At 38.3% G+C, this 22,523-nt stretch overlaps 1 non-coding gene across 1 annotated transcript; it reads right to left on the reverse strand.

The window, feature by feature from the left end:
* Nucleotides 1-15,545: 15,545 nt before the first annotated feature.
* Nucleotides 15,546-15,651, reverse strand: LOC112424960 (U6 spliceosomal RNA). Its single transcript, XR_003015920.1, has one exon. It is a non-coding gene; the product is annotated as a U6 spliceosomal RNA (small nuclear RNA).
* Between the last annotated feature and the right edge of the window lie 6,872 nt (nt 15,652-22,523).

Below are 22,523 nucleotides of genomic sequence, written 5' to 3' on the forward strand. Positions count from 1 at the left end.
CAGCAGCTCACATCCTCAGTCTCGGCCCAGGGCTATCTTAACTTTCCTGACAACACATTCACAATGAGGCTGAAGAAACTTTGATCCTGTGGACGCTTCACAAAGCATCACCCCATACAACACAATTTTGATGTCATCATGGTAACTCGATAGGATTAGCAGAAAATAATAAGGACTCTGGATGTTCAGTGAATGCACATGAAGACCAGAGTGTGGGATTCAACCCTACAAAATTTAAGGGCCTGTCACATTGGAGAAGGTATCAGGGATTTAGTGAAGGTAGGTGAGTAGCATTGGCTCATTCCCTTCAAGATAAGGATAAATAACTGTACTTTGCAGCTCCAACCACTGAGAATGCAGCACAGTGTTGGCAAGGCCTGCTTAGAGTGTTGACGCAACAAATCCCAAACTTGGGTCTACTCCACCTCCCCACTTATAAACTAACTTGGAAGGCTGTCTTTTTGGAGTGGGCTCAGAAAAAGAGAACGTTTTGCAGAAGGTTTTGGGCTTTGATACAAGTGGCTCTGTCATGTGATCCAGAACATTGTTTGGTGCTAGATGCATCTGCATTAGATGGGAACACTTTGTGAACTCTCTTGCAAACTCCAATAAACCTCACGGCACAAATCCCTGGGATTTTAGAAAAGACCAAACAGTGACCAGATAACAAATAAAAAATTTCTTGTTCAAAATGCAGAATATCACTGTGTAACGGTAGGTAACCCATGAGGCATTTAAAAAGTATGTGACTGAGCTGCACGGCATAAGTGGAGGAGGCCAGTCTCACCAATTTTTAGGGTCAGGTGGGGCTCAGCACCATTCAATATTAGGATGAACATTAGGTACTTTTGGGGTTTGGTTCAGGTAGATTCAGAGGCCATGCTTCATTTACATGGATATGTGTTCCAGTTCCTCCTATCATTTTTCTCTCTGACTCTAACACCTTTTCATCAGCTCACTCCAGTGACCTCATGAGTTTTCTCGATCAGCTAATAGCAAATGGGGAAACAAAAAATGCAAACAAAAAAAAGAAGAAAACCAAAACAGCAATAAGAAAATCTAGGCTTTTTGAATAGGTCAGCATCATATATTTGTGCAAGTAAAAGTGGGCTGCTCCCACACTATGGCCACAATCATGGGTGACTGCGAGATATTATCTTGAGTTAGCAGATATTTGAGGACAGCATGTAGTCATCAACTTAGTGTGGAGAGAGAAATGCACCGAGTCAGGTATATGCATGAATTAGTGATAGCTGGTTGGTCACAGTCTTTGATAAAGAAAGTTGGAAGATCACAGACAGGAAGCTCCAGAGGAGAGGTATGTGGATGCACTCATATGAATAAGAAATTACATGTGCAGAATTTTATTTATTTCTGCAAAAAGCAGAGCATATCTTCCACAGATAAGATGCCAAACAACCAACCATACTGGAAGGCTTATCCACTTGTAAGCAGATTAACTGAACTCAGTCTTTTCTCTTAACTTCCACAATATTTGCATAATAGAGTCTGTAATGAAGTAGCCATGATGGCCTGGACAGGGCTATGAATGTGTAAAATGACATGAGACATGCCTCACAACCACCATCCCCACCTGTGTTGATACCACTGTTGCCCCTTCTGGGTATCCAACTTCACAGCAGCAGAGACAAATATCTTCAACCAGTGGGTGGTAATTTGGGATATCAGATGACTGTCCCCTGGAGATGACTGTGATGCATCCTTACTAGGATCCTTCTGTATTCTAGATATATGTTTACCTTTCCTGCCCAAAGATAATTGGCTATCTCAGTGCTCTGAGAGTGTTTTTTTGTATTAATATGGGAATATTTCAGAACCATGTTCCTACATTGTGGGGAAAGAAACAAAATAATAGCCACGTGATTATAGCATCCATTGGTTCTAACAAATAAATCACCCAAAGAAATCCACAAGGGTATAATATTCTGCAGATTTTAGATGCTGTCCCTCAAGGTGTGCTGAATCTTTAAGCCAAAGGCCGTAGTAGAATGAGGTAATGGTTCTGGAAGCCAAGGGCCAGGAGTACAAGCAGATTCTTTAGTCATCCTACACAGGAACCCAGCTGGTGGACACGTGTGTCCAGTAATGCAACTTTAGACCCTGTTGACCACAGATGTCTACTCCTGGATATCCAGGAGTAGATGCTTCTACTTGGGAATACTATAGAAAATCCTAAAGCTAAATCTCAAGCTATGGTAATGCAAGTTTCCTTATGCCAGTAGACAAGAAGGCAACCAAACGTACTTATTTCAGCAAATAATAAATCATGAAAAGATAGTTTTCTGCTACCTTTTTGGTTAGAGGAGGAATATATCTGGGAATATGTCTGGATTGAAGAACACATACCATAATTAGATGATAATTAATCCTCAACTTAATGTAAAGTAAAATTACAAATAATTAAAAGAAGGTAGGAAAAGGAAAATATTTCTAAGTGGCTCCATTGCTCCAGCTCTTTCAGGAGAAGTGCTGCTATAACAAGAACCTCCAAGGCTCAGAAAATTCATGGAAATTTTTAGTTTTGTGTCTTATGATCTACTTCCCTCAACAACATGTATCGTGTGTGTTCATTTTGTATTTCATACCTGAAAGCTGTGAATCACCCTTTCCAAGGTAATTCTAGCCACATACTAGAATCAAATTGAAATATTTTAAAAGTATTGCTGCCTGCTCTTATCCCAGCCTAGTTGGCTAAAAATACTTGACTGGAGTTCAGTTAGCCACTTGTTTAAAAATCATCCCAGAATATTTATAGATGCAAGTAGGATAGAAAACCTCTTATCTAATTGGCTCTTTGCCTCTGTAGCCCAGCAGCCACAGCATTTTAATTAACTGGGAACTTGTTAGAGCATTCAAAATATTAGGTCCGGTACTATAACACAACACCTAAAAGGTCCATATATCAATGAAATTGCACTCTTTATACCAAAAATTAAGAAAATCTCAACTTGAATGGGAAAGTCAGTAGCTATTTAACCCCTACATGACAGATATGTTAAAATTATCTTAAAAGTATTTTAAAGCAACCCTCATAAAAATTCATCAGTGAACAATTGCAAACACACTTGAGACAAATAATAGCATCAAGAATGAAATACAAAATAAAATAAAATTTAAAAATGGAAATTTTAGAATTGAAAGATACAATCACTGTATGAGCAGCTCAGTGTATGGCCTAATAGCAGAAATGAGTAGACATAGGAAACTGGAATAACAGTAATTATCAAATCTAAACAACAGTGAGAAAATAGACCAAAAGGAAAATGGATGTAGACACAAGATAAACAGAAAGAAATCTATGGTAAGGCATATCCTAGTCAAACTTCTAAAAAGTAAACACAGAGAAAACCTTTACAGGCAGAATTTTTTTTTAAATTACTCATAACCTTTAGGGGAAAAATGGTTTGAATGACAGATAATTCCTTCTCAGAAACCATGAAGGTTAGAAGGAAATAACACCATTTCAAGTACTGAAAGAAAAGACCTGCCAACATAGAATTATATTTCCATGAGAACTGCTCCAAGATGGCTGACTACTCACAGCCAGGAGGAAGAGCTCACACCAAGGGATCAGGACATTAGAGAGACTGGTGCATTTCTAGCAGATCTTCAGAGGGAAGGCACTGAGAACAGATGAAGGGAAGACAAAGATGCTGGGCTGAAGGGGGAGGAAGCTGGGAACACTGTGTGGGGCTACCATGTACCAGGACACATTCCTAGCTCCCAGTGACTCCTGTGATAGGGATGAGTTGAACTAACAAGGAGTCTGGAATCGCTTGAACACCACAGACTTTGATTTGTCAGGGAGAGCTACTTAGAGAAGTGATAGGGACAGAACTCCAGCCAGCACAGGGCCCAGAGGGTTTGGTGCAGAACGTCTGTAGTGGAGTATGGCCAGGGACACTCATTCCCCTAGGCTCAACTTGCTCCCATAGGAGACTTTAGCCCTAGGGGAACTGTATGACATAAACTCTGCCAGGTGATCTTGTCCATGTAACATGGCCAATCTGATTTGAGCGTCCCTTGGGCTGCTACTGTCTCCTGGGGCCACAGCCTCGTCATTCCTGGTTGCATTGCAGCCCCTAGGTACATCCTGGGGGCCCACATCATAGCTCCTGCACTGGCAGATTGCATCTGACAAGGAAAATGCTTCAGCAGAGTGGCTCCCATGGACATGCACCAGGCCACCAGTGTTCTTCCAACATTGCAGCAAATCAGAGTTGAACTGAAGGAGATAAGACACACAAAAAAATTCAGGAGTTCAAGACCAGCCTGGCCAACATGGTGAAACACTGTCTGTACTAAAAACACAAAAATTAGCTGGGCATGGTGGCATGTGCCTGTAATCTCAGCCACATGAGAGCCTGGGGCTGGAGAATTGCATGAACCCGGGAGGTGGGGCTTGCAGTTAGCGGAGATCACATCACTGCACTCCAGTCTGGGCAACAGAGTAACACTTTGCCTCAAAAAAAAAAAAAAAGTGTATATATATATATATAGACATATATATATATATATATATATATAGAGAGAGAGAGAGAGAGAGAGAGAGAGACATAATTGGAGGAGGGACTCCTCCCTAACTCATTCTGTGAGGCCAGTATCTTACAAAACCTGGCAGAGATACAACAACAACGACAACAAAAACTTCAGGCCAATATGGTTGACGAACATTGATACAAAAATACTCAGCAAAATACTAGCAAATCAAATCCAGCAACATATCAAAAAGCTAATCCACCATGATCAAGTAGACTTTATCCCCAGGATATAAGTTTGGTTCAACATATGCAAATCAATAAATATAATTCATCACATAAACAGAACTAAACACAGAAATGGCTTGATTATCTCGATAGATGCAGAAAAGACATTTGATAAAATTTAACATCCCTTTATGTTAAAAACTCTCAACAAACTGGGTATTGAAGGAACATATCTCAAAATAATAAGAGACATCTAGGACGAAGCCACAGCCAGCATCATACTGAGTGGGCAAAAGTTAGAAGCATTTCCCTTTAAAACTGTAACAAGACAATGATGCCCTCTCTCCACCAATCCTATCAACATAGTGTTAGAAGTACTGACCAGAACAATCGGGCAAAAGAAGGAAATAAAAGGCACCCAAATAGGAAGACAGGAAGTCAAACTATCCTTGCTGCATACAAAATGATTTCTTTTCTTTTTTTGAGACAGAATCTTGCTCTGTCACCGAGGCTGCAGTGTAGCAGTATAATCTCTGCTCACTGCAACCTCCATCTCCTGGAGTCAAATGATCCTCCCTCCTCAGCCTCCTGAGTAGCAGGAATTACAGGTGTGTACCACCATGCTCAGTTAATTTTTGAATTTTTACTAGAGACGGGGTTTCACCATGTTGACCAGACTGGTCTCAAACTCCTGATCTCAACATAGTGTTAGAAGTACTGACCAGAACAATCGGGCAAAAGAAGGAAATAAAAGGCACCCAAATAGGAAGACAGGAAGTCAAACTATCCTTGCTGCATACAAAATGATTTCTTTTCTTTTTTTGAGACAGAATCTTGCTCTGTCACCGAGGCTGCAGTGTAGCAGTATAATCTCTGCTCACTGCAACCTCCATCTCCTGGAGTCAAATGATCCTCCCTCCTCAGCCTCCTGAGTAGCAGGAATTACAGGTGTGTACCACCATGCTCAGTTAATTTTTGAATTTTTACTAGAGACGGGGTTTCACCATGTTGACCAGACTGGTCTCAAACTCCTGATCTCAAGTGATCCACCCACCTTGGCCTCCCAATGTGCTGGGATTACACACACTAGCCACTGCACCTGGACTCACATGATTATATCTCTAGAAAACCCCATAGTCTCAGAAAACCCCAGAAGCTACTTAAGCTGACAAACAACCTCAGCCAAGTTCCAGGATACAAAATCAATGTACAAAAAGTACTAATATTTCTATGCTCCAAGAAGAGCCAAGCTGACAGTCAAATCAGTAATGCAATAACATTCAAAATTGCCACAAAGAGAAATAAAATACCTAGGAATGCAGCTAGCCTGAGAGGTGAAAGATCTCTATAAAGAGAACTATAAAACACTGCTCAAAGAAATCAGAAATGACACAATTAAATGGAAAAACATTCCATGCTCATGGATAGGAAGAATCAATTTCATTATAATGACCATATTGCCCAAAGCAATTTATATATTCAATGCTATTATCATTAAAGTACCATTGTGATTATTCTACAAACTAGAAAAAAAGTGTTTTAAAATTTGTATGGAACCAAAAAAGAACCCAAATAGCCAAGCCATTCTAAACAAAAAGAACAAAGCTGGAGGCATTACACTACCTGACTTCAGACTATACTACAAGGCTACAGTAATCAAAACAGCATGGTACTGGTACAAAAAGAGATACATAGATCAATGGAACAGAATAGAGAACCTGCAAATAAGACTGCGTACCTACAACTATCGGATCTTTTTGACAAATTTAACAAAAGCAAGCAATGGGGAAAGGATTCTGTATTCAAGAAATTGTGCTGGGATAACTGGGTAGCCATATGTAGAAGGTTGAAACTGGACCCCTTCCTTAAACCATATACAAAAATTAACTAAAGATGGATTACAGACTTAAACATAAAACTCAAAAACTCTAAAAATCCTGGAAGACAACTTAGGCAATACCATTCAAGACATAGACATGAGCAAAGATTTCATTACAAAGACACCAAAAGCAATTGCAACAAAAGCAAAAATTGACAAATGGGATTTAATTATACTAAAGAACTTCTGCACAGCCAAATATACTATCAGCAGAATAAACAGACAACCTACAGAATGGGAGAAAACATTCGCCAACTCTGCATCTGACAACAGTTTAATATCCAGCATCTATAAATAACTTAAGCAAATGTAAAAGAAAAAAATAGCCCCATTAAAAAGTGGGCAGAGGACATGAACAGATACTTTTCAAAAGGCATACATGTGGCCAACAGTCATGTGGAAAAAAGTCCAATATCACTGATTATTAGATAAATGCAAATCAAAACCACAATGAGATATCATCTCACACCAGTCAGAACTGGTATTACTAAAAAGTCAATAAATAAATGCTGGAGAGGATGTGGAGAAAAACGAATGCTTACATACTCTTGGTGGAAATATAAATTAGTTCAACCATTGTGGAAGACAGTGTGGCAATTCCTCAAAGAGCTAAAGACAGAATTACCATTAGACTCAGCAATCTCATTAGTGTGTAAGTATGCGAAGGAATATAAATTGTTCTATTATCAAGACATATGGGCATGAATGTTCATTTCAGCACTATTTGCAGTAGCAGACATGGAGTCAACCTAAATGTTCATCAGTGATAGACTGGATAAAGTAATGCGATTATATACAGGTCAGTTTTACCTTTAATTTGTTATTCATTATTGTGAGCATTAACATACTTCTTTATGAACTTGCCACTGTTTCAATATAATATTGTAATCTTTATTTCAGAGTTTATTACAAACATTTATGGTTAAGTATTTGATACATTTTATAGAGTTTACTTCCTTGTTGCTTATAGAAATTTGATTTTATAATGTTATTAAACCAATTTAAATATATTTAAATTAATTCAAATATAGAAATAAAAAATTGAAGAATTGATATGTCTAACAAAAAACCAATGCACAAATTACCTTAAAAGATTAATTAAATGTGAGGTACTAATTTAATAATATTTTCATGTTTTAAAATGTGTCAAGTACATTTTTTGAGTCCTAGATATGTAGAAGGTTTGGTGCAATGTGCTGTAATATTTGTTAAGACACACTATTCTTATCAGGTGAATTCATATTTGAACTGTAAGTTAATTTCTTGACTGCAAGAAAAGAGGCACCTAGGAACATATTTGAAAATGCATAATTTTAAAGCATCTATAATTCTTTATTAATTAATAATTATTTTGTAAGTTTACATATTAGACAAAAAAAATGCTACTGAGAAGATATCACTGGTTTTTGTTCTACAACAGAATTAGTTATATCTAGAATGTGTTGCGACTCTCCTTTCCTAGGCACATGGGAGAAATCAACAATTCATTGTCTTTTTTTTACTGAAACAAGAAGGAGCACCAAAATCTGTCTTGACCACAGCTCTAGAAGGTATTTTATTAAATACTGCGTCATCCTTACCCGATTAAGTAAATGCTTGCTAAATTGCATTCTTTTTGTGCTTTGAATCTTCAATAAATACATTCTGGGAAAATAATACACTGATTGGAATGCTTGACTATTCAAAATTTCAGGTATATACTCCATTATTTTAATGATCTCTCCCTTATGATCCAGGCAGCACAGGATCAGGTCTTCTCTAGAACTCACTGTTGTATTTTTATGCCAAGAGCATCAGCAGACAACCAGCAAATGGGCTTGCAGTCTGCAAAAATAGTTACATAGAGATGATGATTTCTCCTAGAGAATAAGGTGTTAATGGGAAAATATTTATTTATTTTTTTCTTGGTGAACCAATAATAAACAGAGAACTTATTTTCGAAAATAAATTCAGAAAATCAAGTATCTAAATCTGGTAGGGATGCCCATAGAATTTTTGTAAGGAACATATATAATTTTATTTCTAAAAGTTCATTTAATGCTATTAGCTAGTATAGGATTCAAAGGACATTTAAAAATCAGGTGAATGTAGTAAAGGCAAATACATATTTTTGAATGAATAAATACATTTAGAAAAATCAATAAATATAAAAACCATGTGTAAAAACCGATCATACCAGCAACAAATTGGAGATGGAATTGTAAAATATGCTTTTTAAAAAGCATCATAAAACATTAAATTCTTATTAATAGACATAATAAAAGATGTGAAATCTTTTTTTTTTTTTTTTTTTTTTTTTTTTGATGGAGTCTCACTCTGTCTCCAAGGTTGGAGTACAGTGGTGTGATCTCGGCTCACTGACACCTCCGCCTCCCGGATTCCAGCGATTCCCCTGCCTCAGTCTCCCTCCTGGGCTGGGATTACGGGCGGGCGCCACCACGCCTGGTTAATTTTTGTATTTTTTAGTAGAGATGGGGTTTCACCATGTTGGCCAGGCTGGTCTTGAACTGCTGACCTCGTGATGCGCCCGCCTCCGCCTCCCAAAGTGCTGGGATTACAGACTTGAGCCACCGTGCCCGGCTTTTTTTTTTTTTTTTTTTTTTTTTTAAGACAGTCTCACTCTATCACTCAGGCTGGAGTGCAATGGCGCAATCTCGGCTCACTGCCTCCCGGGTTCAAGCTCTTATCGTGCCTCAGCCTCCTGGGTAGCTGGGATTACAGGTGTGCATCACCACGGCAGGCTAATGTTGGTATTTTTAGTAGAGGCAGGATTTCACCATGTTGGCCAGGCTTGTCTTAAACTCCTGGCCTCATGTCAGTCTCCTGCCTCATCCACCCAAAGTGTTGGGATTATCGGTGTGAGCCACTGGGGCGGGCCTAAGATGTGAAGTCTTGACACTGTACAAAACATTATTAAAATGTTAAAGAAGACCTCTAGATTATGGTTTTGGTTTACTATCCAAACAATCATACCATCTACAAATAATAACTATTCATTTTCTTTATTTCCAGTACTCATGCATTTTATTTCTTTTTCTTGCCCTTTGTACTCGTAAGACATCCAGTACAGTATTATCTGGGAATGACGATACTTTACATCTTTTAAAAATATCTAATTCCAAAATAAGAAAAACAATTTTTCAGTATTTAATGTGATTGTGTGTGTGTGTGTATGTGTGTGTATGTGTGTCTGCTGTCTGTCTGCCTGTCTGCCTGTGTATTCTCTGAGAGGTAAGGAAGGTTTTTTCCATTTCAAATTTTCTAGGACATTTTTGCATAAACAGGGTCTAAATTTTGTCCAGTGCTTCTTTCTATACCAATTGAGGTGACCATATACTTTTTTTTCTTCTTTAACGATGTCAAATGTGGTAATGATACTAATCAAATCTTTTAAATCCTTATTATGTTATTTTGTGCTTTTCTATCATCTCTTGAGCATAAAGTCTCCCACCATAAGATGGAGTTGACTTTTTCTTACTTTATTTAATCAATTTTCAATTTATATATATTTTAAAGTTATATTTTGGGTCTATGTAGATTTAGCATTTTAATGATTTCCTAATAGATTTACCCATTTATCATTATGAAAAGTCCCTTTTTCTCCCTTGCCTTAAAGTATAAGTCAGATTTCGTTAATTCGGTTTTTGCATGATTTGTACTTTCCATTTTTTAATTTTTCAAGCCATTTTATGATCTCATTGCAGTATTTTATAAGCAGCATAAACCTTTCATTTTAATCTTGTTTGATAAAAAATTTTATTTAGAGAAATTTGTCTGTTTATGATGTCTAAATTACTGGTAGTTAGAGTTAAATCTACCATCCTTTTTTTTTTTTCAGATTTCCTGCTTTCTTGTTTTCCTTTGGATTAGACATTTTATTATCTTTTTCCTTACATTAACTTGTTAAATATACAATCATTTATTACATAGCAGCTATCCTCAACTTATTACTTCCTAGTACCAAATATTAATTTACCACTTCCTGAAATAGAGTTAGATTTTAAAATTCCATTTGCACTACTTTTTATGTTATTTTTCATGCCATTCAGTTATATATGCATTGCAAAATTCACAAACCATGACATATATCATTGTGCACAAATATTAATTTGTATTTATTCATATATATCCTTTCCTGTGTCCATCTCTTATATATCTTTATGTTTCTATTTAGTCTTACATTCTTTCTGTTGCAGAATTGTCTTTAACATTTTTTTATAGAGTACTACTGATATGTAACTGCCTAATATTTTGTTGTTTTACAAACAGTATTTATTTGCATATTCATTTTGCCTCATTTTATTTCTTTCCTTTTCAAAGGCCCCCAAAGATGTCAAATTACTTACTGATATTTATTTTCCATTGGAGGGATTGAGTTCCTTTTGGGTTCTTTTGCTTACATGTAAATGTTGTCATACAATTTCATACTCAGCAAAGATAGTAATACATAGATATATTAAATGCACTTGCCACTGGATATATTTTCTTGGAATAGGCAGCCATCTTCCACATAGCTTATGTCCTTTATCAAAAGCAGGATCATTTTGATTTGTTAATTCAAACTATCTACTTCTACTGTAACATGATGAAATAATACATATAGCCTTTTAGGACCAAATAATATTAAAGTACTATTGTAAATGTAGTATATTTAAAGCATATATGTGTGTAATTTCTGCATACATTACTGGAATATTAAATTCAGTATTTCATGTTTGGTATTCAGTATCAATTACTGTAAACACTGATCAGATCACTATCATTTCTGCAGTTGTCTTTTCCTTCATTTCCCTGTGCCATATGCATTTATTGATCTAGATGTGAATGTTTTGCAATATAATATTCAAAGTGACATTCCCACTTTGTAATTTAATTGAACTATTTACTTTCAATAGTGAAGTAGTAAGGAATAGGGATGGACACAGGAATTGCAATAAAGGCAGGAGAGCAAAACTAAATTTAAAAAATCATATTTATCATAACATCAGAGAGTTGTGGAAAAAATAAAGAACAGATAGCCTAAAATTCCACAGAGGAAAGATGCCTTTGTATGTTGCCTTGTGTCATCCTGTCACTTTGTGCCTCAGTGAAATTTGCCAAATATGAGTGTGATTGGAGACTCTGGTTTGGCCCAGGCAGAAGATCTCTACAAGAGTGGGGAATTCATCTCACCTTTGGCAGTGGCATGTACCTGCCTTACAGACTATGGATTATATGGCATGAGTGGAGCCCTTAACACCAGGCTGAATTTCTCCTTGGGACATTTGCTGAAGCCTGGGTTGAGAATGGTAGCTGGGTGGGTCAGCTAGAGAGACACAGTGAAACCTCCTGCATTCTCATGAGTTTTCCCCTACCATGATGCCCTGATTTTCCTTTATGTGTGTCTGACCTATGGGCCTTGGGCTCCCACCGCTACACCTCCTCCTGATCTTCCCAGCCCCTGCACTGCTCTGGTCAGCATCATCTTTATTTTAACTATAAACTTTCTTGAATGATCCTTTCTTTCTCTAATCATTCCCAGGTAAACGATAGGGGCAGGATCTACTTTTCCAAGGTCTTCTATGTCCTGCCGGATTGGCTAGGAATGTGTGATATGACCTGAGGTACATTTGGACAGGGACTTGTCTAAACTTTAAGTCTCTAAAGACTGCATGATGCAATACTTCCCTGTGAGTTTGCCGTTGCGTCAGAGCACAGCCTTGAACTCCACGCAGGAGTCCCACAACTCTGTGATTCCCCCCAAGAAATACAGCAGAGTTTCCACTTGGGTTCATATATCAACTCCAGTGCACCACCACCAACACAGTAACAGCTGCCCTCACATTCTTGTTTACTGCCCTCTGCCCAGAGGCTATAGATTGTGGGGCAAAATATAAGCTTATACATTATTTTATATTAATCCAGATTCCATTGAATATGACATACATTTTTAGTCTTTTTTCTTTTATCTTTTTAAACTTGGATATTTATTTTTAAAACACAGCTTTGGATTTCATAGAACTTTCTTTTCATTTCAACATACTGTGAATAAGATTTTTTAAAGATTTTTGTCATTAGGTCTCTGTTTTTGCATAAACTTACTAAAATATATCTAGTAGTTAAACATCTAGAATATAAATACACTCAATCACTCTCTAAAAAAAAAAAAGTATAAAATGCTGTGCTTTCTGCTGTCCCAGAGATGTATGTCAAGAAAAGTATAAGGTGGAAGGTAGAAGATGGGAGGGAAACTGTTTTAGTATCAGCAAATCTTGTCAAGGTACATGTACACTAGTAACTGCTAAACCAAATCAAAACCAAGAATGTATTAGTTTTGTATTGCCACTAATCTGTTTCATTTAGGTGGTTGTCAGGCTGAATGAATTTAGTTGATGAATTGAACGTAGGCAAGGCAGAGAGGATTACGATGAGCTTTGATTCAGCTTTCCCTTGCAACATGACTGGTTGTTCAGAGGGCACTTGACCTTCCTCCATTCTCCTGCAAATTCTGCCAGGCCAAGACTCTTGCAACTGATGGGGACTAAAATTGTGGTACCTGAGATGTAACCGAGATATTGATGGTCAAGAGCCCTCAGCTGTAATGTATTACCCTGAGTTCTCCATAATCTTCCTCTTTACTCTCCCAAGATAATCTACGGTGTCTGCTTTCCAAATAAACAACACATTTGGGCAGCTGAACCACAGCAAGAAGGGAGGTTTCTGTTCAGGGTTGTACCACTGTGGGAGGAAACTGTGTACCTTGCGTGCATTAATAAACCCCAACATCCTCAGCCTCCACCTGGCTGATTTTCAGTGTGAAATCAGTGCCTGACCCACTGCCACTGAACCTATCTGGGACTCCAGCAAAACGGTTGGAACCCCCATAAATCAGGAGCTGTGGAGACTGGCCTGGCTTCTGCAGGTACCAATGCAAATAAGTGTTTCCATCACTATGCAGGAGGTTCTGATTAGACCTGCAGGAGATGGAGGCCGGCTCTCCAGGGGTGACGGGCAGGGATAGTGGAGTCTGGATCATCACAATATCTCCACTGGATCCTGAAATAGTGAGAGAAGTCCAGGGTTATCTACAAATATTGGGAACCATTAAAATGATATTCCTTCTGTTATTTACTTTATGCTAAGTGATTTTGTGTGTGTGTGACTTTGGCTCATACCCCTAAATATTCAGGTTTAAAAAAAACATTCATGAGGCACAAAAGAGACTCAAGAAGTTGCCTACACTATTCTCCTCTTCCTGTGTCACACTCTTCACGAGAACACAAGTCCTTTGTCCTTCTAGGATATGAAGCTTAGAACTGTAAGAATGAGGAATCTTCTATTTCTCACAGTTGCAGTTCTAAACGTTATACCCCTTTTCTTGTAGGTCAAGATGTGCATGTGGACAGGCAGTGGGGTCCCCAGAGCTCACCCTCCCATCCCATTCTCCTCCCTTATCTCCCTTCTGTCCTTACCAGGAACCCAGAGCATTAGCAGCCCCAGGAGCTGAGCAGGGAGCCTCATTGTGAGAAGGTGACCTGAGGAGTCCTGATCAGTCAAGGCAAGGTTAGAGCTGAGCTTTTATCTCAGACTCACAATGGAAGGTCCTCCCTAGGGGACAGTATGCAAATCCCCTGGTGGGTGCACTGGTGTGGAAAGAGCCAAGAGTATGGGGACATCCAGTGTGAGCACAGTGACGTAATGTGTCCTCTGTGTTTGGAGGGAACCTAATAAAGTTTGCGCTGCCTGAGTAGAAAAAGGGACATATTTAATCATGTTCTTCTATTTCCTCTAAGAGATTTCTAATTTGTTTTCACTTTCCCAAACACATTTTACACTTGTCTTTAATAGGCTGAGCTTCCATAAATATTTGGTTATTCTTATTTATTTAATTTGTGTGTGTGTGTGTGTGTGTGTGTGTGTGTGTGTGTGTGTGTATTGAGACAGAGTTTCACTTACTCTGTCACCCACCCAGACTGGAGCACAGTGGCAGGATCTTGGCTCACTGCAACCTCAACCTCCCAGGTTCAAGTGATTCTCCTGCCTCAGCCTCCCCAGCTAGCTGAGATTACTGGCATGCACCACCATGCCTGGTTAATTTTTGTATTTTTGGTAGAGATGGGGTTTCACTATGTTGCCCAGGCTGGTCTCGAACTCTTGACTTCAAGTGATCCTCCCACCTCGACCTCCCAAAGAGCTGGGATTACAGGCATGAGTCACCGCACCTGGTCAGTTATTCTTAGTTATTATTTTCATACTTATTTTAGCATGTAGATTTTTTCTTTTTTTTTTTTTTTTTTTTTTTGAGATGGAGTATCGCTCTGTGGCCCAGGCTGGAGTGCAGTGGCACGATCTCCACTCACTGCAAGCTCCGCCTCCCGGGTTCACGCCATTCTCCTGCCTCAGCCTCCCCTGTAGGTGGGACTACAGGTGCCCGCCACCACGCCCAGCTAATTTTTTGTATTTTTAGTAGAGACGGGGTTTCACAGTGTTAGCCAGGATGGTCTCCATCTCCTGACTTCGTGATCCGCACGTCTTGGCCTCCCAAAGTGCTGGGATTACAGGCGTGAGCCACCGAGCCCGGCTTAGATTTTTAAATTAGTTTTATTTTAGTTGATAAAATCCCAGAGTAAAGGGCACAAATATTAAGCATGTAACTGAATGAAGTTTGTGTATATTCACTGTCAAGGAGGAACTGTAGAATATAGTTCTGAAATGCTTTTTTTTTCTTTCTTTAGATTCAGTAATTTCTATTAATTTCTCTTTATTTTCAAGTTCGCTGATTTTTCTGTCATCTGAGACTGCTATTGAACCTATCTAATACTTTTTTTTTTTTTTGTAGTCTCAGAGCTGCAAGTGTATTCGAAGTGTCAATGATCAAGGTGTCCTGGAATTCACATTAATTCTCGCAGCTAGCTGTGTTCTTCATCAACGCATGAACCAAGTCGTCCACCGCTAAGAGTAAAAATATGGAACGCTTCATGGATTTGCGTGTCATCCTTGGCAGTGGCCATGCTAGTCTTCTCCGTATTGTTCCACTTTTAGTATATGTGCTGCCGAAGTGAGCACGTATCTGATACATTTTTAATTTGATTATTATACATTTGGTTTCTAGAATTATCCTTTGGTCATTTGTCATACTAACTCTCAGAATTTTAGACTTTTTCTTTTTTTAGTGTCCACATGCTGAATCATTGTACTTATATTTTCCTCTGAAGTCTTCAATTGTAGCTTCAAAAATAATTCTTTGAACATCTGTACAGTAACTGCTTTGTAGTCTTTGCTAAAGTTAATATTTAGCACAGATGAGAGTCAGCTTTCACCAACACATTTTTGTTGTGATGGTAATTGTTTTGCTTTTCTTTCCTCAATATTGATTATTCTTTTCTATTTCTTTTCAGGGTTTTTTTGTGTTTTTTTTTTTTCCTGAAAATTGTACATTTTAGATAATACACTATTGTACCTCTGTCTGGATAAAGTTTTATTTTTCTGAGCATTTTTTAGTTACTTTTTAGTTACTTTGTGAACTTACTGACAGTCTCCAACTTATGATAACTGTATTTAAAGACTTTTTGACTTTACAATAATCTGAGAGTGATACACATTCAGTAGAAACTGACTGTACTTTGAGTACTCATAAAACTACTCTGGGCGGATCACGAGGTTGGGAGATCAAGACCATCCTGGCTAACATGGTGAAACCCTGTTCTACTAAAAAAAAAAACCAAAATAGTTAGCCGGGCGTGGTGGCAGGCGCCTGTAGTCCCGGCTACTTGGGAGGCTGAGGCAGGAGAATGTCGTGAACCCGGAAGGCGGAGCTTGCAGTGAGCCGAGATCGTGCCACTGCACTGCAGACTGGGAGAGAGACAGCGAGACTCTGTCTCAAAATAAATAAATAAATAAATAAATAAATAAATAAATAAATAATAAAACTACTCTGTTTTCCCTTTCAGTGCAATATTTAATAAATTCAATGAAATAGTCAACACTTTATTATAAAATAAGCTTTATTTTAGATTATGTATTTGGCTGTAGGTGAATATATATCTTCTAAGCACATTTAAAGTAGACTAGCTAAGACATGATGCTCAATAGGTTAGGTGATTTAAATGCATTTTTGACTTACAGTGGTTTCAACTTACAATGAGTTTATGGACGGTAATCCCATCAGAAGTTGAGAGCATCAGTGTGCTGAAGAATCCATTTCCCACTTGGCAGTCAGAGAGGAGTTGGGACAGTAGAGAGGGCTGCTGCAGTGATGGAGGAAGGATGGAGGGCTGCTGCAGTGATGGAGGAAGGATGGAGGGCTGCTCCATCACATGGAGCCAGGGATGTTGGAGCATCTTGAACATGAAAAGCAAGAAATTAGATTCTCTCCCCTGGAGCCTCCAGAAGGAATACCGCCCTATTAACTCCTTGATGTTAGCTCAGTGAGACTTCTCACCTCCAGAACTGTAAGATAATAAATTTGTGTTCTGTGCAGCCAGTAAGGTCATGCTAATTTGTTACAGGAACACGAAACTAATGCAAGCATAAGAAATGACTTTTATCTTCCTGATATTTTCCTGCATGGTTGTCCTCTGTTTTTCCCACATATCTCCACTTTGTTGTCATTTGGTGTCACTTGTGACAAGAGTTGGAGAACATTTTATTGTAAGCGGGGGAGGTAGTGCCAGAATTTTTCTAAGACAGAAAATCTCTTGGGTCAAATCCTTTGATTAGCTCTTGTATAATCTCAGTACCTGTGAGTCTAGCATTCAGCTCTCACAATATATGATGGGGCGGGGGGGGGTATTATTTGATTTCATATTTGGAGGGCAAACTAGATTTTTAGGACACAGTCTGAGAGGTACCAACTGAGTCTGAGAGAACAGAAGACAAAGAGGTGATGTAGAGGGGGCCAGGGGGATGCAAGGTATATCCCTGCTCCAAAATCCAAAATAAAGTTGTTTACAGTTTGTAAGGGCTTTGATGGTTGTGTTTTGTAGAGAGAACTACATATGGGGCTAGTTTAAGACTAGAATCATCATGGTGTGAGACAGAGGCAGCAGAGAACTGAAGATTTCACACCCTCTTTATGATTTTTCTCTTTCATTATAGGCCATGAGCTCATCTATGAGATGAACATGGTCATGTGGAAGGAACATAGTAGTCAAGCAAACCTGGGTTCAAATCCCAGCCCCAAAACTTTCTGTCCATGTGACTTGGGGAAACAATCCATGAGGCCTGATCATTAGTTTCCTCCTGTGTGAAATGGAGCATTCTGTGTAACGTGGGCTGTCCCAAGAGTTAACAGATAATGCACATTGAAGTACAGGTGTGTATGTGTGTGTGTGTTTATACACCTAACTGGAGAGATAGATAGATAGACAGACAGATAGATAGATAGATAGATAGATAGATAGATAGATAGATAGATAGATAGATAGTTTTTTTGTGTATTTGTTGTATGTTTTCTGGCTTGAGGTTACCATGAAGCTTGCAAATGCTATCTTATAGCGCATTATTTTAACTTGATAACAACTTAACACTCTTTGCATAAACAAACAAGTAAAAAGAAACCTAATATAAACTCTGTGCTTTAATTACATACCCCCATTTTTGTTGTTTTTTGTTGTTTCTCTTCACAACAAGCGGACTCAAGAGACCTTTAGACTTACGGGAACATTGGCAGTAGTTTGGCAGTACTCCTCATGGCATAGGGTGATGGTTACTATAGGGTTAGGCTCCTCTGTGAACAAACTTTTTGTTGTTTCTATTTATATCTTATTGTTCTATGTCTTGAAAAATTGTTGTAGTTATTATTTTTGATTGGTTCATTGTTCAGCCTTTCTATTTAGGTTAACAGTTGTTTACACACCACAGTTAGTCTTAAAATATTTTTATATTCTGTAAATATAAATATTTACAATAAATTTAAAAATTCTGTATTTTTCTGTATACTTAATTTTACCACTGAGTTATATAACTTCAGGTGATTATTTATTGCTTATTAATATCTTCCTTCTTACTGAAGTATCTCCTTTAGCATTTCTTATAGGAAATGTCTGGTATTGATGAAATTCCTCAACTTTGATTTGTCTGGGAAAGTCTTTTTTTTTTTTTCTGCTTCATGTTTGAAGTATATTTTTACCAGATGTACTATTCTAGGGTATAAGTTTGTTTTTTTTTTTTTCCTTCAGCACTTTAAATAAGTCATGCCACTCTCTTCTGGCCTATAAGATTTCCACTGAAAATTCTGCTGCCAAATGTATTTGGGTTTCTTTGTATGTTTTTTGTTTCTTTTCTCTTGCTGCTTTTCTTTATCCTTGATATTTGGAAGTTTCATTATAAAATGCCTTTTTAGCAAGGTAGTCTTCTTTGGGTTAAATCTGTTTGTTGTTTTATAACCTTCTTGTATTCTGATATCATTCTCTAGGTTTGGGAAGTTCTCTTTTATTATCCCTTTTAATAGACATTCTACCCCTATTTCTTTCCCTACCTCCTTTTTAAAGTTGATAACTCTTAGATTTGTCCTTTTGAGGCAATTTTCTAGACCCAGTAGACATGCTTTATTGTATTTTATTCTTTTTTCTTTTGTCTTCTGTGATCATGCATTTTCAAACAGCTTGTCTTTAAGCTCACTAATTCTTACTTTTGCTTGATCGATTCTGCTACTTAAGGACTCTGATGCCTTGTTCTGTATGCCTATTACATTATTCAGCTTCAGAATTTCTGCTTGATTCTTTTTACTATTTCAATCTCTTGGTTAAATTTATCTGATAGAATTCTGAATTCCTTCTCTGTGCTTTAATTCTTCTCTATCTTTAATTCTTCTCTATCTTTAATTTCTTTGAGTTTCCTAAACACAGCTATTTTGAACTATCTGTCTGAAAGGCCATGTATCTCTGTTTCTCCAGGATTGGTCTTCAGGGCCTTATTTAGTTCATTTGGTGAGGTCATGTTTTCCTAGATGATGTTGATGCTAGTAGATGTTCTTCAATGTCCGGGGATTAAAGAGTTAGATATTCATTGTACTCTTCACTGTCTGGGCTTATTTGTAGCCATCCTTCTTGAGAAGGCTTTCCAGATATTTGAAAAGATTTGGGTGTTGGTACCTAAGCTGTATTTGCTTTAGGAGGAACCCTAAGCCCAGTAACACTGTGTTTTTTGCAAACTCATAGAGGTACCACCTTGATTATCTTGGAGATGATCCGGTAGAATTCTCTGGATTACCAGAAAGAGACTTGTGCTCTGTTCCCTTAATTTCTCCCAAACATAATAAGTCTCTCTCTGTTCTTAGCCACCTAAAGTTAAGGTTGGAGTGACACCAGCACTATGATCACCATGGCTATGACTGCCCTTGGTCAAACTTGAAACCAACACAGTGCTGGGTTTCACTCAAGGCTTTTATAACCACTCTCTGGGTACTGCCTGTGTTTTCTCAAGGGCTTGGGCTATACATTCAGTAGCAGGCAAAGTCAACTAGGCCTGTGCCCTTCCCTTCAGGGCAGCGAAGTCCCCCAGGCCTTGGGGGGGTCCAGAAATGCAGGGACTAGTCCGGGAGTCAGGGAGTAGAGTCAAAAACCTTAGAAGTCTACCTGGCATTCTATTGTATTGTCGCTTAACTAGGACTAAACCATAAGATTCAGTCTTTCTGATTCTTCCCTCACCTTTCCAAAGGCAGAAGAGCCACCATCACCCTATGCCATGAGGAATACTGCCAGACTACCACCAATGTTCCCTTAAGTCTCAAGGTCTCTTAAGTCAGCTTGTTGTGAATGCTACCTGACTTGGAACTCTCCCTTCAGGGCAGTGGGCTCCCCTCTGTCCCAGTGCAGGTCCACAAAAGTTGTCCAAGTGTCAAGTCCCCAAAATGTGGATCCCAAGCGCCTCCTTGTGGCTGTGCTGGTACCTGAAGTCAGCAAGTCTCAGACGTTCACCCAAGGTCCTTGATCTAGTACCTGAGTATCACTGCTGGTTATTCAGGGTGTAGAGTTAGCAGGTGAAGAATGCTGCCAGGACTGGGTGTTTTTCTTCAAGGCAGTGAGTTTCCTTCTGGCACAGTGTATGTCTAGAAATGTCATCTGGGAGCTAGGGCCTCAAACAGGGGCCTCGCAACTCTGATCAGTGCCCTATCCTGTTGTGGCTGAACTGATATTATAGTTGTAAGAAGTCCTCCCCATTCTTTCCTCTCCTTTCTTCAGGTGGAAGAAAGGATTATCTTTTGGAGCCACAATCTGTGCAGCCTGGGGTTAGGGGAGGGGTGACACCAGAATGTCCTTGGCTTTCTCAGCTGATGTCTCAGTATGTTGCATGCCCTCACTCCCCAGTCCACTATATCTGGGCTTAGTTCAGCACTACAACTTACCTAAGAGTTGCAGTCTTTATGGCCTAGTCTAGTTTTAATTTTACTTTCAGGCACACAGTGTTATAGTCCTTTGTGGAGAGGTTTGCAGACATTGAAGTTTGAACTGCTTAGGTCAGGGATTCCCCTCTGCCTAGGGCTGGTTTAAACTCTCCCTCCATGGGTGAGCATCACCTAAGTTTGGTCCAGTTTTCCTTTCTGTCCTAACAGGACAGCATTGAGTTCAATCCCTCACAATTTCTGTGTTCTCCCTCCCTCAGTGCCCACTGATGGTCCTGGCACCATGCTACTACGGGTGGGGGATGCGTGGCATACATGATTCAGGACTCTTTCTTTCTTTCTTTCTTTCTTTCTTTCTTTCTTTCTTTCTTTCTTTCTTTCTTTCTTTCTTTCCTTTCTTTCTTTCTCTTTCTTTCTTTCTTTTATATCTTCAGTGTCTCTTTCAGTGATTTGAAGTTAAAACCAAGTACTGTGAGCCCTCACCTGATTTGTTGGTCCTTATGAAATGTTTTTTCTCATAGGTGGTTGTTAACTTAGTGTCCTTGCTGGGGGGTAGGCACGTAAGACAATGAGTAGAGCTTTCTATTCTGCCATTTTGCTCTGCCTTCCCTCCAGGGAGGCTTGCATTTGGGGCCCTCACCCTGTGCAAAGTCTCCATGGGTGTCCTGCTCACAGAGGATGGGCAGCATCTCCAACCTCCAAACTAATAATTGTGATGGAGAAATCACTAGAATTTTGTTGGAGGTGTATTCCCGCTTATGAATATATTTTGTAGTCTCCTCATTCTTTGTTTTACAAGCTCTTTCCTATAAACTATCTTTTCATTGTTTTTGGACTTTTTAGTTTAAAATATAATTTTAATTTCACTATGTTTAGTCACCATATTGAAGACTGTGGAGTAAAATCAATAGATTTTTGGTTGGATGTTTGTGCCTACTAATGAAAAGAACTACAAAAAGTCTCTGAAGGCTTGTCATTCTTTCTAGATATCACAAACTCTTTTCTATAAAATATGCTTTCTTTTTGATATTTATGCTTAGAAATACAATTTTAACTTCACTCACCATGGAATCCATCATCCTTTAAGAGATAAGTAATTCTGATGTGGCTCATTTCTTTAACCAAAAAAAAAAAAAAAAGATATTTTGTGCTGTTGATTCAAACATTCCTTTACTTTCCCATCATATCACATCATGACATGTAACTGACATGCACGTTATTAGCTCACAAACATTTTTAGAACATTTTTAAGTGGAATATGGGCAAAACATATATTTTATCTACAATCACTATTGGAATATGGGAATCAGATTTCTGTTCAGATAATGACCACATCCTATGAAAATAATACATTTACTTATTATTTCAAAACCTTTTATTGTTTTTATGACAATTTAATACCAAAATTGTCATTTCTGAATTATTGTTAAGTCTGAAAAGAAATCTCCATATCCTGGGACAGTGATTCAGCAGTTGAAAGGCCAAAAGAATCACCGCAAAAAAAAAAAAAAATAGAAAGAACACAATACAAAAGTATATATTAAGAACGTTGGTGTGAAGGGTGACAGTGTGGAGGCCACAGGTACTCGCCACG

This window comes from Macaca nemestrina, chromosome 13, assembly GCF_043159975.1.
Source record: "Macaca nemestrina isolate mMacNem1 chromosome 13, mMacNem.hap1, whole genome shotgun sequence".
Lineage (NCBI taxonomy): Eukaryota > Metazoa > Chordata > Mammalia > Primates > Cercopithecidae > Macaca > Macaca nemestrina.